Below are 16112 nucleotides of genomic sequence, written 5' to 3'. Positions count from 1 at the left end.
AGGCAGATGTTTGCTTCTCTATCGTCAGTCTGCCAGTGGCTCGGATGTATTGGCAGCCCCAAAGAAACATTATTGTAGGAGCTGTTGATCGCTGCCTGCATGTTGTCTAAACATAGCTGTTTGCCCCTGCTTCTTCTCCCCCTCGCATGAGAAAACAGTGGACTCTAATAATGACTGATTTACCAAAAGAGATTAAAATGATTTGAGCGAACCACAATTTGACTTTATCAGAATTCAATAAGTTGATTTATTTATTAAATTTTTTTTCAGTAATAACTAAATAACTCCTCCACTTTATGAAGAAGTAATAACTGGAATCCACTCAGAATTGTAAAACACTGGCTGTTGAACTCAATACTAAAACTTGGGTGTAGTTGTAGTGACATTTGAACAAATAAAGCACCATAATGAACTCTTCCGTCTGAATATAAGGTGATGATAAAGAGGTTATTGCATTATAATGACACTTTGATCTCGCTGAACATTTGCCCCAGAGCAACATATCAACTCTATCAGAGAACAAACAACACCCTGATCAACTTGTCAGCTAATTGTCACTGAAAAATCAACACTCATTAACAGTGGCAAGTTCTAATCTAGATGCTAATTTGTCGACTTCTGATATCTGGTATTAAAGCGTGGAGTATCTTCAGCCTCTTAATTTCCTGTAATGTAATGTTTCAAAGGGCGGAAAATGTGAGGCTGTGAAGCTCAACCTTACAAGTACAGATAAAGTCTTCCCCTTTATCTCCAACAGTCACTCTGGTCTTCAGTGACTTCAAAACAGGATAGTAACACAAGTGTTTTCTTACCTTGGAGGGTGCCCAAGGGTAAACTGTTGGAAATGGGAAAGATGGAAATTTTGAACGTTTTTTTTTACAAGAAAAGAAGCGAGGTGTCCTTTTAGTCAATGGGTTATGAAGCATTTTATCACAGCTTTTTCTCCGACTCCGCAGCTCCTCTGACATTATCAACCTCACACTTTGTGGAAGCAAAACTCTGAGGAAAAACTGCAACACATGCAGTCTTCAAACAAACGCCTCAAACATTTGCACATTTCGAGCGTTTTGGAGCCAAATGTCTTTGTATGCAAATCCGGGATCAATTCCGTTTTGATGAAAGAAAACGTACAAGTTCAGTCTGGCGGTCTGCTGTTATTTACATTGTGTTCCAGTTTTTAACAGCTTCATAATCAAAGGCTTCTCTCCCTCTGCACTGTGTTGAACTCTGAGCTGTAATGGAGGAATAGATTGAAGTGCTGAGATTTCAGCATACAATTATGTTTTATCTCCTGCTCATTATTTTACACACACACACGCACACACACGCACACTGCCATGCAGACATAGAGCACGATTGCAGAGGTGCACGTTCAGTTTGCTTGTGCACTAACATAAACACACATTGTCAGACAAGGCGTCTTTAACAAGTCGCGTCCTTAATACACTTTGAAGCATTTTGCTTGAACAATTCTGATGTAATTCACCCCCAATTCAATGATTTCTCCCCACTCAGCTCTTTTGTAATTACACACTTTTCACTGCATACTCCCAATTAATGAATCTAGATCGTCTGTTGTTGTCTGCCCTCTTGCTGGCTGGTGATAAATCACATTACCATCCAGTATTCTCCTCTGATTCAGTTTGGGAGGTGGATATATTGTGACTCTTCTATTATCCTTATAGTGAGTTAGCGGCCATGCAGTTAATAAATGGCTGCTGCGCAGCTTTATCTTGGAATAAAAGAGGGCAGTGTGTGGGGAGGGGTTTCTGTGAATGTACTTCCACTTGTTTCTGGTGGCAGTACGCACGATGTTTAACACAAATTGCTCAAAATCTGGTGATTGACTGGATTGTGGGTGAATCAGTAGATTTATTTTGGGACTTGGCTGCAGAGGCTATCTGGTGTCCTTCATATTGACATGAAGTGGCCTTTGGGTGTGGATCTGAGTATGTATTTTAGTATGACTCTCTATATTTGTGACTGATGAATGTAAAACAAATGGTTTTCATATCAGTCAAAGCTCATTAGAAAATAGAAGCTATCCTAAACAACTTTAAATGCTTTAACACTGTGAAAAGTCTTAAATGGCCTGGAAATTAAAAATATTGACATCAATCAAAATGTCTTGTTCTTAACTGACTAATCAATTGTTGTTTTGTCTCTAATTCCTCATTTCAAAAAGGGCATGTCTTTCTCAATTTTACAATGAATTGGCTCACATTTGACAAGCTCACACAAACGGATTTCTGTGTAAGGCTGCCACTTATTCCTAAGATCTGGGACAATGTCAAAATGTTAATATGTACACATTAGGGATTATAAACTCTATAAGGAATAGCATATATATCATATAGAGGAAATTGTTTACAGCATTAGCAGCACATAATGTATTTCCATGCTGATCCACATCAGCATCAACAAAGACATCCAGTTGAAGCATGTGATGATTCTGCTGTGTTTGTGTTAATGAAGGCAGAAGATGGTGTTTATTTGGAGCTGCTTAATTAGCAGCAACAGTAATGAAGCCACATGGGACACAGTGTTGGTATCTGGACAGCCAGGATATGATGATTATTTAGACTGGATTTGTCCAAGAAGTCATTCTTTTTATTCTCTTTGCAGGCACAGACACTAAACATGGTACACACACACACACACACACACACACACACACACACACACACACACACACACACACACACACACACACACACACACACACACACACACACACACACACACACACACACACACACACACACACACACACACACACACACACACACACACACACACACACACACACACACACACACACACACAGAGCTTTCTTCTTCTGCCAGCGGAGGTTTGCGCACAAAATCTGTTGTAGCGTTTGTTTATCCCTTTGTATTCCAATTTAAATGTGAATCTGTGATAACAAGTGCAGGTACCTGTAGTGTGTGTGTGTGTGTGTGTGTGTGTGTGTGTGTGTGTGTGTGTGTGTGTACGTGAATGCTAGCTGTTTGAAGTTGCGTTACCAGGGATGTGATTATGCAGTCTGTTTATGAAGGGTGAGCTGATTGCAGTGACGTTGCTGCTAACTGCTCCCAAGCTGCAAAAATTTTTCATTTCCTCGAACATTCATAAGCTGGTGAACCATTGAATATAACCCACCTGAGATTAATATTGCAGGTATTAGGAAAATAAACTGAGTTATGAATTATGATTCATGTTGATTCTTCTCGGAAATTAACTGAAGATAAAGGAAAAGTGTACTCCAGCATTGAACGCTGTAGCAGACCTCAATCTTGTAAAGTGGCCCAGGGAGAGCCGAGAAGGTAATTTTCTGACAGCAGAATCACACTTCGAGTTCACGTGGGTGTTCGTGATAATGAGGATTGTTAAACTGACACAAATACTTATTTATTGCCGAATGAGAGGAGATAATCCCCCAAATTCCATGCTTAACGAACAAAAATGTGCTCATATTTTAAACTTTTTATTGCATTAACAACAGCAAAACTTTTGTGCGTATTCCTAACAAATGAAAATGTTAGTTTTACCAAAAAACATTTGCTTTGCAGTCTAAAGACGGATTAACTAATATGTTTTTGTACTCTTGTTGGTCTTTTGTCTGACTCTGTAAAACAGCTGTAATGACTCTGAGACATCTGAAATCTCAAAGCTGTTTGACCAGATCTGGTCAAGCAAGAGTGAAACAGACCACATCAAGACGTTTTTTGTTTTTTTCCCCAAAGCCATCCAGTAACACTAAAATCACTCGAATGGATGTCAACCTTGTGGGGTTGTCTGGGACGTTTCCAGCTTTGCATATTTGCAGGTTGTTTCACAGGACAGCGTGTGAATGACTATTTTGGCGTGTTTGCCACTATTTGTATGTGCATGTTTGTGTTGTGTGTTCCAGGCAAAATGGCCTTTCCAAGCATTGGAACTGACAAAGGAGGGCAGAGAAGGAGTAAAAAGTGCTCTGAGAGCGACAGCACGCACTTTCTCCTCCTCCCTCCAGCTTGCTACACTTATCTCCTCTTTTACTCTATTCTCTTCCTGTCTCTTATTCATCCTACCGCTGTCCCTTCCCATTATTGCCTCTCATCTGTAACACCTCCCTCCTTTTCCTCTTGCCTCCTCCTTTTTCTTCCTCCCACCCCTTGGAGTGACAGTGTTGTCACTTCGGCCAAGCACTTGTCATTTCCTGATGTGATGTTAATGGAAGCATTAACTGGCACCTGCAGTTAAGAGAGAGTGTGTTTGTGGCTTCCAAAGCAAGTTCTAAGCTATTTATTTTATCACCCAAGCACAGAGGAAATGATGCCGACAGTTGTTTTGTCCGTCAATCAAAACAATTGTGACCCAGATTTTAAGTAAATTTATTTCTCCCATGACACTCTGGACAAATTACCAAGAAGACACTTTGATACAACCACTTGAATCCTAACATGTAAGAACTGAGCGTCTCTTGGCTGAGTGGATCGTTCTGCACTGCTTTCCAATTTTTCTTCTGTTATCCAACACGGGGTGTTTGTTGTTTTGTCTCACTGTAATTACTTTCATTAATATTAGGCTCGCACACGGGGAGAATCACTGATAGTTTATTGTCTCCACAGTAAGAAACTCCGCCGAGACGCGGCCAATTTCACAGATGTTGAGTATGTGTATACTCTGGAAGCTCTCTGGGAAGCATGTGTCTGTCTGTCTCTGTGTCTGCCTGTCTCCATCGGTATTAATCATGTCTTTGTACCTTCTCTTTATCTTCTCTGCCTGTCACTGTCTCTCCACTCTCTCTCTCTCTCTCTCTCTCGCTCTCGTCTGTCTGTCTCTGTCCTTATATATGTCTCTGTGCTCTCTCATCATCGACTCCTCCCTTCCGAACCCTATCCATCCATCCATCTATTCCAAAAATATTAAATGTCTGCACCATAAAGATTGCATTATTATTCAGCTCTGTATTGAAAATAATAGCTTGTATAAAACAGTTTTGAAGATCCCTTCAAAGGCCTCAGGTGAACAACAGAGACTCATGAAGGCAGCAGCCTGATGCTATACATCTCTGCCTGCATAGGAATGATGATTCCTTGCCAGGCTTTATGAGGGAGATATCTTAAAATGATTTACAACCCTCTATAGCACTGCTGTAAAAATCCATGAATCATCAGGGTTTGATTTCATTACAGTCAAACCGGTGAGAGGGAAGTTCAGGCAGTTCCCTGAAGGTGGAGGTATTGAGCTCTGCACTGCACCATCCCTCCGGCTGTCTCTCCAACCTGAGGAAACTGCGCTACAAGGTTAACATCTGTTGGAGTCAAAGAGAGGGAGGGAGCAAGGTGAGGAAAAGCAGCATGACTAGAGGAGGAAGAGGAGGAGGTGAAGGAAGACTTGGGCAGAATTTGAGGGATTGATAAAGGAGTGGGAAAATTGGATTGAAAAGCCAAACAAGAAAATGTGAAACTTGAATGTAATGATTTATAAACATACCGCCAAACGATTGGGTTTGGATGGCTCAGCAGAGTGAAACGAGTGATGGTGGATAGACTGAGGGAACAATGGAAAAGAAGAGAAACAATGGATCAATACTTTTACTGCTGGGTGCTGAAATGATGGCGGCAGCTGTCTCCTTCAGTTTCCTCTCAGGAAGACTTTGCGCACACTCAGAGACTCAAACCGGTCAACTGATTCCCTGTAGACAGATGCTGGAACCAAGCTCACACACAAGCATATCGTCTGTAAGCGCTGGAGTGACAACACTGCAGGGTGTCTGGCTGCTGCTGCCTGTTAGAGCTGCAGCTTGACACAGTTCATGTGCAACAAATGGAAAGATGCAAAACCAACACCGTGGCATCGACTGTTGTAGTCATACAGAGGTCATCCATAACATGATGAGCGACCGTGGTAGCGGTTGAGGCACAAACAGCAAGTAATATAAGTCAATGGTTTCAATGTGAACTCGGGCATCGAGGTGTTTTCCTCCGCTCAATTCTCCGGGTAAACATTTCTACGTTCAAACATTTTCTCTCTGATTTAGAATTCCCTCCTCATCCTCATCACTTCTACCACTCCGGCGCGTTCCCAGGAAGTGTGCTGGTGGTGATGCCAAAGGCAAAAATATGTTTGTGATGTTCTTCAAAATGCACCTTTCTGTACATATCATCCATTCATTGAAGAGCCAGTCCAGTCTGAAGCTCCTAAGACTACATACATTTTCCTCCAACGGGTTCAGTTTTCACAGAAATCCTTTTATTCTGCACGTTATCCAGAAGCATTTCTCTCTCGTTACAAATTAGTATAAGATTATGTACTTGCTACAACAACTTCCCTGATTTTTATTTAGAATACATTTCAGGAAAAACACACATAACAAAGCTGTTAATGTTTGTAATTATCAAAACATAGCCAGTAATCCGCTACAAAAAGTTCAGATGAAGCTTTGCCTGCACTGAGGTTGTTTGAATAAGAATTGCACATCTCAAAGAAAACCATAATGAAATGCTTATACAGGGCAGATCTGAGCAACTGTTGATTTCATTTTACAACAGCAGCCTTTGTCTGATCCTGAAAGTGTTTGGCTTCACTGGAACATTTTGGCAGGTCGGAGACTGGAGAAGGGCTTGGTAGATTTTTCTCAGAGGCAATCAGGGTATCCTCCAAGGACACAGAGAACCTCTGGTGTATGCGGTGATGAAATGCTTTAGTAATAGATGCATTCTTCCATGTTGTTCCTTGTACAATCCTCCTGTTTACAAAGTTTACTGAACTTTAGAGTGAAAGAACAGTGATAATAACGGATCCACAGAGAAAATCACCTCAGCACATCTGCTGTCGGTGTGAAGACAGCGTAATCCTATTACAGTCAGTCCTGCCAGTTTGGTGCGCCGCCTTACTGTAGCTACGGCTGCATTATTGATCATAGACCAGCTTAGAGTTATCAGAGAACAATGCAGTCTCCAGTGTGCATCGGAGTTTATAGTGCTTCTTTCTCATTTGTGCCATGAAAATGGGTTGAAAGAGAAATGACAACCCATCCTGTCGGGGTTCATGAGCTGGAACGATGAAGGTCAAAAGCACACACCTTGCTCACAAGGCTGCCATGTGGAAAAGAAAAAAAAGCACACTCCAAGAGAGAGCACACTGGCAAGAGTGTCACAGATAATATATTTCACAACTGTGTGATCTGACACAAAACCTACCGTTGTTCCATCAAGTTCAGGTTGTATGCAGCGAAAAGATCTAGATGTGAAAACTAAGCTCGTTAAAAGATACTCGAGTTATTGAATTTCAGTCCAAACAGTCCCCTTTCAGGTTCACAACACATCAGAGCTACAGCTGACTGGTATATAAGTCTAATATGGAGCAAAGACCTCACAAGCTGAGTTACGGGTTCATTGCACAAATTAACATGACTTGATAACGAAGCCTGTGAAGAACAGCCATGGACACCAGGAAGGGCAGACGTCCATTGTTACTCTGTATATAGTCCACAGAGTACAGTCATGATAGTTACAACAAGCATGTGGTCTAAGATGAGGATGGGGATATGGTAACGCACAAAAATATGCTCTTACTTCAGAAATATTGTATAATATTTTCCATGCATCAATTAATGTATGGACATCGTGTCTTCTATTCTTCACTGTCTATGCATTGTTGCATCAGTTTGCATTAGCCTTGTTAAGGTTTCAAATGTGTAATTATCCATTTACAGGGAGTCTTTCAGAATTATTTAGGCCTAAAAATGATCTTTTTTGAAGGCTTGTATGACATGTTTTTGCTGCAAACAGAGGAAATTACAGCTTTGCTGCAGAAATTAACCACAGAGGGAAAGTGTCAGACACGAATTAAGGCTATCTAAGAAATGCAAACTGTCTGAGGAAATAATTCTACCTGTTTATAGGGGCAAACACCAGAGAGTGTGACATACAGCTGACAGACAAAAGCCACTAAAATTAGTTTTACATAAAATTACATAAATTGTTTCTCACAAATGAGATCGAAGGCTTGGAGACTTGACCGAGTAATCAGTGTTTTGTTTTGTTTTTTTTGCTTATGCTGAGTTGCTTGTGTGCAGGTGTCCAAATCTCTTATACCATGGAAGTCATGAGAGTTAAACAATGGTGTCCTAAAAGGAAGAAAAAAATGTGACATGATCCACATTCCAGATACATAGATGTTTTAAACAACAAAAAAAAATGTTCTTTGAAATAATCCCATCTCAACAAGCAAATACATTTTAATTGTTCTTGACACATACATTTTACAATGTTTGTAATTTATAGGTCTTGCTTCACTTAATTGTACATATTCTAAAAAAAAAGAAAAAAGAAAATATGTTAAAAAGAAACTATTCATGTGAACTTTAAAAGTCAATTACTACCATTTCAAGTGCTTCTTGTTGCTCAGCAGACCCCCCCCTTAATGGTGTCGTTTCTTCACTGAACTCCTCAGGATGTTTGTTACATTAAAGCCAAAGCTTGCATGAATTATCACTGTGAAGTTACACAAGAGTTTATGAGATGAAACCAGTCCATCACCTCGCACGGAGGGGGAGCCCTTTACAATTTTAATAGTGATTCGGATGTCAACCAGTCTGCACAAACCTCATAAAATACAGCATGAAATTGGTAGGACATGAAGATTTGATAAGACCCTCAGAGATAACAGAGACTGATGCATGGCCCTGTATGTGGCTCTGATTCAAGGTGTCTTGCAGACATGAATTATTTTGCCTGTGTGAAGCTTGTGAAGCAGTCAGTGTGAACACTTAAGGGACTGTGACAGGAATCATAACACAAAGTCTGGGAAGCACGAAACCAGCCTATTTTATATCATAAACTTGTTTTCTGCTTTCAAAAACAAACGTTGACTGGCAGGCTCATTGCAGGTTTTTTTTCTTCTGTGCTCGCTCAGTAATTCTATTGCTGATAAACTCCTGTTTTATCCGTCACTCTGCTTTATGGGGAAATGAGTGGGCAATCACTACCTTTATTCGCTCTCTGTTTAAGCAAAGACACACAAGCTATCTTCGGTCTTTTGAAGATATGGGACAATAAAAGCAAACGTTGCACATTTAAATTGCTCAACCCTGCTGTGGAATCTTGATTGGAGCTTCTCCCACCACAGCTCGGCGTAGCCTGCTTTGACCGCACACACACAGATATCATGCGTTTTCATCGTAGTCTAACAGCAGGAGTTGGTTATGGAGTGGATCTGATTTTTACTTTATGTAAAAATGGAAAATCCATCACAGCTGCCTTGCAGTGAAGCTATGAATGCTGCCATGTTGACGGTCATATGTTGTCGAAGCGCATCCATAAAACCTACCTGACCTGGTCTTGACTGGCCTGCATTTTACTTTCACACATTCATGGAGATGACTGCTATCCAGGGTGCTCAATGTCCACAGGGAGTAATTTCAAGGACACTTGAAAACAAACATGTAGATACAGAAAATGCGAGATACGGTTATGAAGAATCAAACTACGTTTGACATCTACTTTTGATTATTAAGTATGGGTATATTCTATGATCAGTGGCAATTCACTTCACTATAATGTGTTGACAAATCAGAGCTTGAGATGAGGTGCACAGCCTTTATTAGAGGTAAAATCTGGCAAGTAGACAAGGTTGAGAACCCCATGACCTTTGTAGAAACAACAATCAAGACATTTTGCCTTCACTTTAGTGGAGTTGTCACATTGTCCAACCATTTAAACACTCAGCCGCAGCAGGGCTGATAAGAATCTTAATGCTGTTTGGTGTTAACCTCTCTGCGCTTCTGCAGTGCTTTTGTAGCATGAAGGTCTGATATTGGGAGTTCGATGTCACTTTTGTGTCCCACTTTGTGCCTAGATATTCCGCTTACTTTACTGTTTACTCATCGTTTTCAGCTGTATCACAGCTGTATAAGGTTCCTGCTGATGTAAGCTGAATATTTCATGCTGCTGGTGCTCTACAGCAGAAGCTTTGTGAACCTGAATATTGTTTGTCCTTAAGTTGTAAAATATACAGTGTGTTTAGACATTGGCAAATTTTTCAGTGGTTTTTCAGATTAAATAATTCACCTTTCTCAGCTGGACTGCTCGAAATTAAACATGGCTAACTCACTGATCAACAAACTATAATGAAAAAGCCCTAAAAGGGTTTAATAAAAGAATCCCTGCCTGTTTGGGGGAGAGGTTTAGAATGACAGAGCGTCTGTGCGAGCTGATTTGTCTCTCAACAGTGAGTCGTCAGTCCCAGCTGTGCCTCTCTGACTCATGGCTCAAAGTGTGTGCTTATGTGCATCTGTGTATGCTTCTGCTCTGTCTGTTTTTCTGTCTCAGTACCTGTCATTCCCTTCTGAGTGGATGATGCTTCACAGAAGTCCCATGTGAATCTTTCTAAATCAGTTCTCATTATTCTGAACCTTTTTTTTTTTTCTTTTTTTCGCAAGATGCCATTGAATTGTATTATGCCAGTTGATGGCATGAGGAAAACATCTGATAGAAACGTCTAATTGTCTCCTTACTGTAAACTTAGGTTTTCTTTCAGTGGTGCATGGTAGTGTATTGGTTAGTGATCTCGCGTCACAGTGAGACACTCCCCAGTCTGATCTCAGCTCTGGAGCATTTTATTGTGAATTTTGCATATTGTCCTTGTGCTTGTGGGAATTTTTTCCAGATATGCCAGCTTTGTCCCTCAATCCAAGCATATGTCTTTGATGAATGAATGAATGTTCCTTCAGAGACTATAGTTTTGAATTGGTGAATATGTATGTATATAGGAGTCCGTGCATATCTGTTTCCCAATAGTGGTTCTGTGCGGTGGCCAAGAAGGGCCAACAGCACAACACAACAGCAAAAAGCCTCAAGGGAAGTGGGCAGTGGTCGTAAGAACAGTCTTTGTTTCCGGCGGGACAATATTTTCTGACCGACTATTATGATTATGATACAGTTTGATGAAACATAAGTAAAACACTGCTGCCAGATGGTTGCGATTAATGTCGTTATGTGTTTTCACAAGTCAGCAATGCTGGTAGCCCTGTTGAAAACCATCCGTCCATCATTTCCACAAACTGTCCCGTAATAGTCTGTCGGCTGCGCTCTTCCGTTGTAGCTTTTTTGCTGTTGTGTTGTGACATTTTTCTATTCCGTTATGCCATTGGCCCTTCCGGTCCTGTGATGAACTGGCAACCTATCCAGGGTGTAGCATGCCTTTCGTCCAACGTCAGCTGGGAATGGCGTTCATTAGGTCGAAGTGAGTTGGATGAAGTGGTATAAAACATGGATGGATGTCACACTAATCAGACTAGTTGAGACATTGTAGTTATTCTATATTGAGTATGTAAGTTTAAAATAGGGAGAATGACTCCCAAACAACCTCCCATTGTGCCTTTTCTCCTCCCATATCAATTTTATATGCCTGATGAATTAGACAACAGCCCTCCTATACAAATCAGACAAAATCCTTGCTGACATGTGGCGCTGGCGGTTCCCTTCTTAAGAGCCGTATGAAATTGCATTTGTGCTTTGGTCTTTTTACAGTAAGGGTAATAGTACAGTGCCGTCCTGAGTGTTCTTGTCATTATAATCGCAAATGTAAAGAAATGTAATCTGTCACAGTCAACGTGATAAAGCAATTCTCCTCTCAGCAACATTAATCTTTCACAGCTGTCACGACCAATGTTAATAAGACGTACCTCACATCTCCTGGGCCAGCTGTAAATTTCAAGATACATATTTAAATTGTGGATTCTCTTTGGGTTTATAAATGTTTAACTTTCTCCAGCAATGGCTTACCACATTGTATTTGAATGCATAATGAGCACCTGTGAGCTTGTGGTGCTTATTTTAAAGGAACCTGAACTTTTATATATTTTTTATTGTGCAAAGCAAAAAAAAAAAAAAAGAAATCTACATAAGGTAGATGTTCAATCACCGAGCCATCTGATTCAGTGGGAAAGTAAAAAAAAGTAAAATAAGAAATAAAAAGATATCGCTTAATTCACCTTTAATGATGCTGGCTGCCTCAATAAGAGACTCCATTTTTCACTTTTGTCCAGAACTCAACAAACTGTTGAGTCGCTGCATTAATTTGGTGTTTTTCCTCATCGACTTCTTTCTGTCTTTTATTTTTCTCACTTGTATTTCTACTTAAAAACGAGCCCTGGGAAAGGCTTGCTTCTCACCCAAAGACACAGAAATGTTCCTTTGCAACCTTATCATTAAAAAAAAAAAAAAAAAGAAAGAAAAGAAAATAATACACACCACCCGCAGTTATTTGCTGTTTTGTAATTCCACGCCATTTATCTATACAAGCTTCTCGAAGTGTGCATTTACATAAACCTGTAACAGCACTGCTTTATCATTTAATTGGTCCCCAGTGAGAGAAAGACACCTTGACATGCAAATAATACAGAAACTGTAAATTAAAAGTAGAGTACATACACGGAAAAGCCATTGAATTCACAAGTGGCTGACAACTGTGGTACTCTCACTCAAGAGTTTTCAATTTTCTTCCGGTCAGCAGGAAGCCAGACGTCCTGTATGTGAGGAGAAATTCATGGTTTCTTTTTGGAAATTGTTGGGTTACAATGGATTTTTCGTCAGTCACGGACAACTCTGCACCAATAAGGCAACAGAGTGAGCAAAAACAAACAATGGTCACAATTATAAAAAGCTATTTATTAAATTAAAGCTTCATTATTTTTTTTTTTTAACACTCCTTACCTCTTTAAATTCCAACCATGTTTCCCTTGACAGGATTTTACATGCATAGTTGTCATAACCACAACTCCTACACACTTTATGATATCTGTCAAACACACACAGTAACAATGAATCACTGCCAGAGCTTAAAAGTTGAAGTTATCTTGGGAGAAGGTGCAGAAACAGTCACATTTATTGCCCAAACTGCCGCCATAACATCAAAATGAATCGTCTAAGTTTTGTGAGTTGCAAGGTCTCCTCGGGACTACGGGCATCAGTGAGCCTTGGCCACCTATTGATGGATACTGACCCCTGCATACAGGGAAAGCCTCACAAGACCTGCAGTTTGTGATGCTCTGATTTGTCCCTAATAAATCCCCCCACTCACAGTCCATGATGAAGAGATAATCAGTGTTATACTCATCATCTGTCCATATGATTGGTGTATATCACTAATAAAGATAAAGACTGCGACCTGAAGTACTCCACATTTCCCCAAAACATTATTGGTCCTCTACAGTATTGATTGGTATGCCATTAACTCAGAGTAACTCAATAAGGTGCACTGAGAAACATTCCATGTTGGGTTTTCAGAGTGAATCATGATTAAATGAGTTATTACTTTTCACTCGTTCCCATTTTCAAATATAGGACAGTGGATCCAGTGACTGAAGCAAAAAGAAAGCCGGTGTTATCATTTCACTGTACTCTGTACCTGCTGTCTGGTCTAACAACCTGTTGTTATACCACAGAGTCTGTTCAATTTCCCAAAATAGAGTTTTAAAAAGGCCCCCGCAGGTCAGATGTCGGCTTTAGGTCGTTGTCACCTTTTGTTCCATGTTTTCACCACAACGTGTCTAATAACGCTTTCTGCTGCATGTAACCCGTGACTTGCTATCCCTGAAATGACAGTGAGTGGTAGGGTCGAGGTTGGATGACTTTGTTGTTTATTCTCCAGGGAGAAGTCCATTTATCATACTGAGACTCGGAGGTGTGAGTGGGAGTAGTCTGATGACACGGGCTGCTGCACCGCAGGGGAGCTGCTGTATGGAGATATACTGCAGGTAGGAAGCGCATAAGACATGTTTATTTCTACATAGTATTGATAACAACAAACAGTGTTACAGCGTGTAACAACCAAAGCAGGGAAGAGACGGGAAATGGAGTAAAAGAAGTGTCAACTCTTTGGGACTTGCACGTAGAGAGTTCTTTCAAACTGTTCCTGGTTGAAGGAGGAAAACTGTTTATTTGCTAAATGCTCTGCCATTCTCTCTCGACAGATTTCCAAATGCATCGGCGATATATGTGTTGCCACTCAGGTAGCACAGAGGCTTTGTGGAAGCCTTCGTAGCTGAACACTGGAGGAAGATTCTAATCAAACTTGTAAATTATATAGCCACTTGAAGCTGAAAGGTGCTAAAACTCATTAAAAACGGTCATATTATCATTCTCCTGATGATAAAGAGCACCCTCCTTCACTATAATATACATATAGTCTGATCTTTCTCGGCTAAATACAATCATTAGAGTAGCCTTGAATAACAATGTCATTCATTGAGTGCCTGTTCAGCAAACTGACTCTGGCTTTTCGGTGTATTTAATCAGTTGTACCTGTTACCTATAATTTACATTGGGAGGAAGAGAAATATTTGATACTTCATATTCGTGAGTCTATGTGTCCATCTCTGTAGCATGTAATGATACAGTTTGTGGCCTATACAAGTGAGAGGCCTTCTGACCAAGTTTAAGCCTGTAAAAAGACACTGTGAAAGAGTCTGATGCTAAAGGTTTTTCCAGGAAACTGCAGCTTCAAGGAACAAATGGCTGATTATTCCATCATGATAACGTTTAGAAATGCATTTGTGCTTCATTTGTGCTTCAAATTCTCTGAAATCAGATATTTTAAGCGAACAAGAGCGCTGCAAGTGTGTTTTGTTCATGGAGCATTACTTTGTTCAGGGAGGATTACTTTGTTCGTGGAGCCATACTTTGTTCAGGTAGGATTACTTTGTTCATGGAGGATTACTTGCTCGTAAGCCAGATAAGCCTGATGTTAAAAGGATCGCGTCAGAGGTGAAATGTAACTTCATCAAACCCGAGTATTTTCAGTCTTGCAATTTTCTTGGTTTTACGTAATTTGTATTTATTCGTTGGTTTACAGGCTTCACTTTAATTTGATGGAACGGAGGATATTTCTCATAAGTGAGGCTTGCTGCTTTTATTTGCATCCATTTGCCGATGTGAAAGGCTTGCACTTACTGTGCACTTTTCTAAGTTGAAGGTTGTTTTTGCAGAAGCTGAAAAAGTGCATTACTGTGTGTCTGTCTATGGGCGGGGTGCATGCAAGCAAGATTTTAACATTTGTGAAACTGATAATCTAAAATGAACATGTAAAACAATTAAATAAACTCTTGAACAAGCTTGTCAGTTAAAAGAAAAATCCAAACATATTGCTGGGATTCTATTCATGTCCAAAAATGTCTTTTTTTTTTCTCAATAGTTTTATAGTTTCAGCCTTTCTGTTTTACATACACTTTAGGATTCTCATTGAGCAACTTCTGCACTACTTTAGTCTCCTCAAGGTTAATGAAGTGAGTTGTTCCTTTAAAGGCCTCGGTTTGAATCTCCACCCAAGTCACCACCACTTCAGGCCCCTCAGTCAGGCCTCTTTAACGTCTGAACGCTCCTCTTCAGGATCGGTTTAATGCACTTTACTAAAAAAGGAACTTCTTCTGTCACCTCAATTCTGCTTGAAATGACTGCTGGACTGCAAAAGGGTTTCTTTTATGGCCTTGCAATTGTTCCACATTTGTGCATTTGTTGCAAGACAGAAACAAACTGAGAAAAAAGAAGTTTGTGTTTTCCTTCTGACATGCAAACTCAAGGCAAATTGTGACCTAAATTTCACTGGGAGTTCTAGAAGCAATCGTGCTACATACACACAGTAACAATTTGATGTGATTCCAAGGCAAAACTGTGGTTAATTAGTGTACTTCCAAGCATTTTTGTTTCTTCAACCACTCATCAGCAGTTGCAGCCCGGTGAAATAGACCTGAAGATAAGCTTTGGATGGAGGGACTCCCCTGCACCTCTGCCATGCTCCACCCAAATGTTTAAATGTGATGTAAATCGCTCCACGACTCATTGAGAGAAGTAATAATCTTGTGATACAAAGATGTGATTGTGAAATGAGGTCCCATGACTTTAAGTATAGACTTCTATCCATTTAATGTTTTTGTTGCAGCCTTATTTGAATTTTAATATGAACAGTACCTATAATGCTGGACATGGTAATTACCTTAGCACTGATGTGGATATTACATTAGCCCCAAGGTTAAAGTCCCAGACTTAACGGCTATACAGTGAATCGGTCTATGATGTGGTGCCAGATTAAATGAGGCTCAGCTACCTAAAGGCAGCTCCTACTGT

Source organism: Lipophrys pholis (assembly GCF_963383615.2).
Source record: "Lipophrys pholis genome assembly, chromosome: 9".
Classification (NCBI taxonomy): Eukaryota; Metazoa; Chordata; class Actinopteri; order Blenniiformes; family Blenniidae; genus Lipophrys; species Lipophrys pholis.
Note: the sequence above shows the minus strand (reverse complement) of the source record.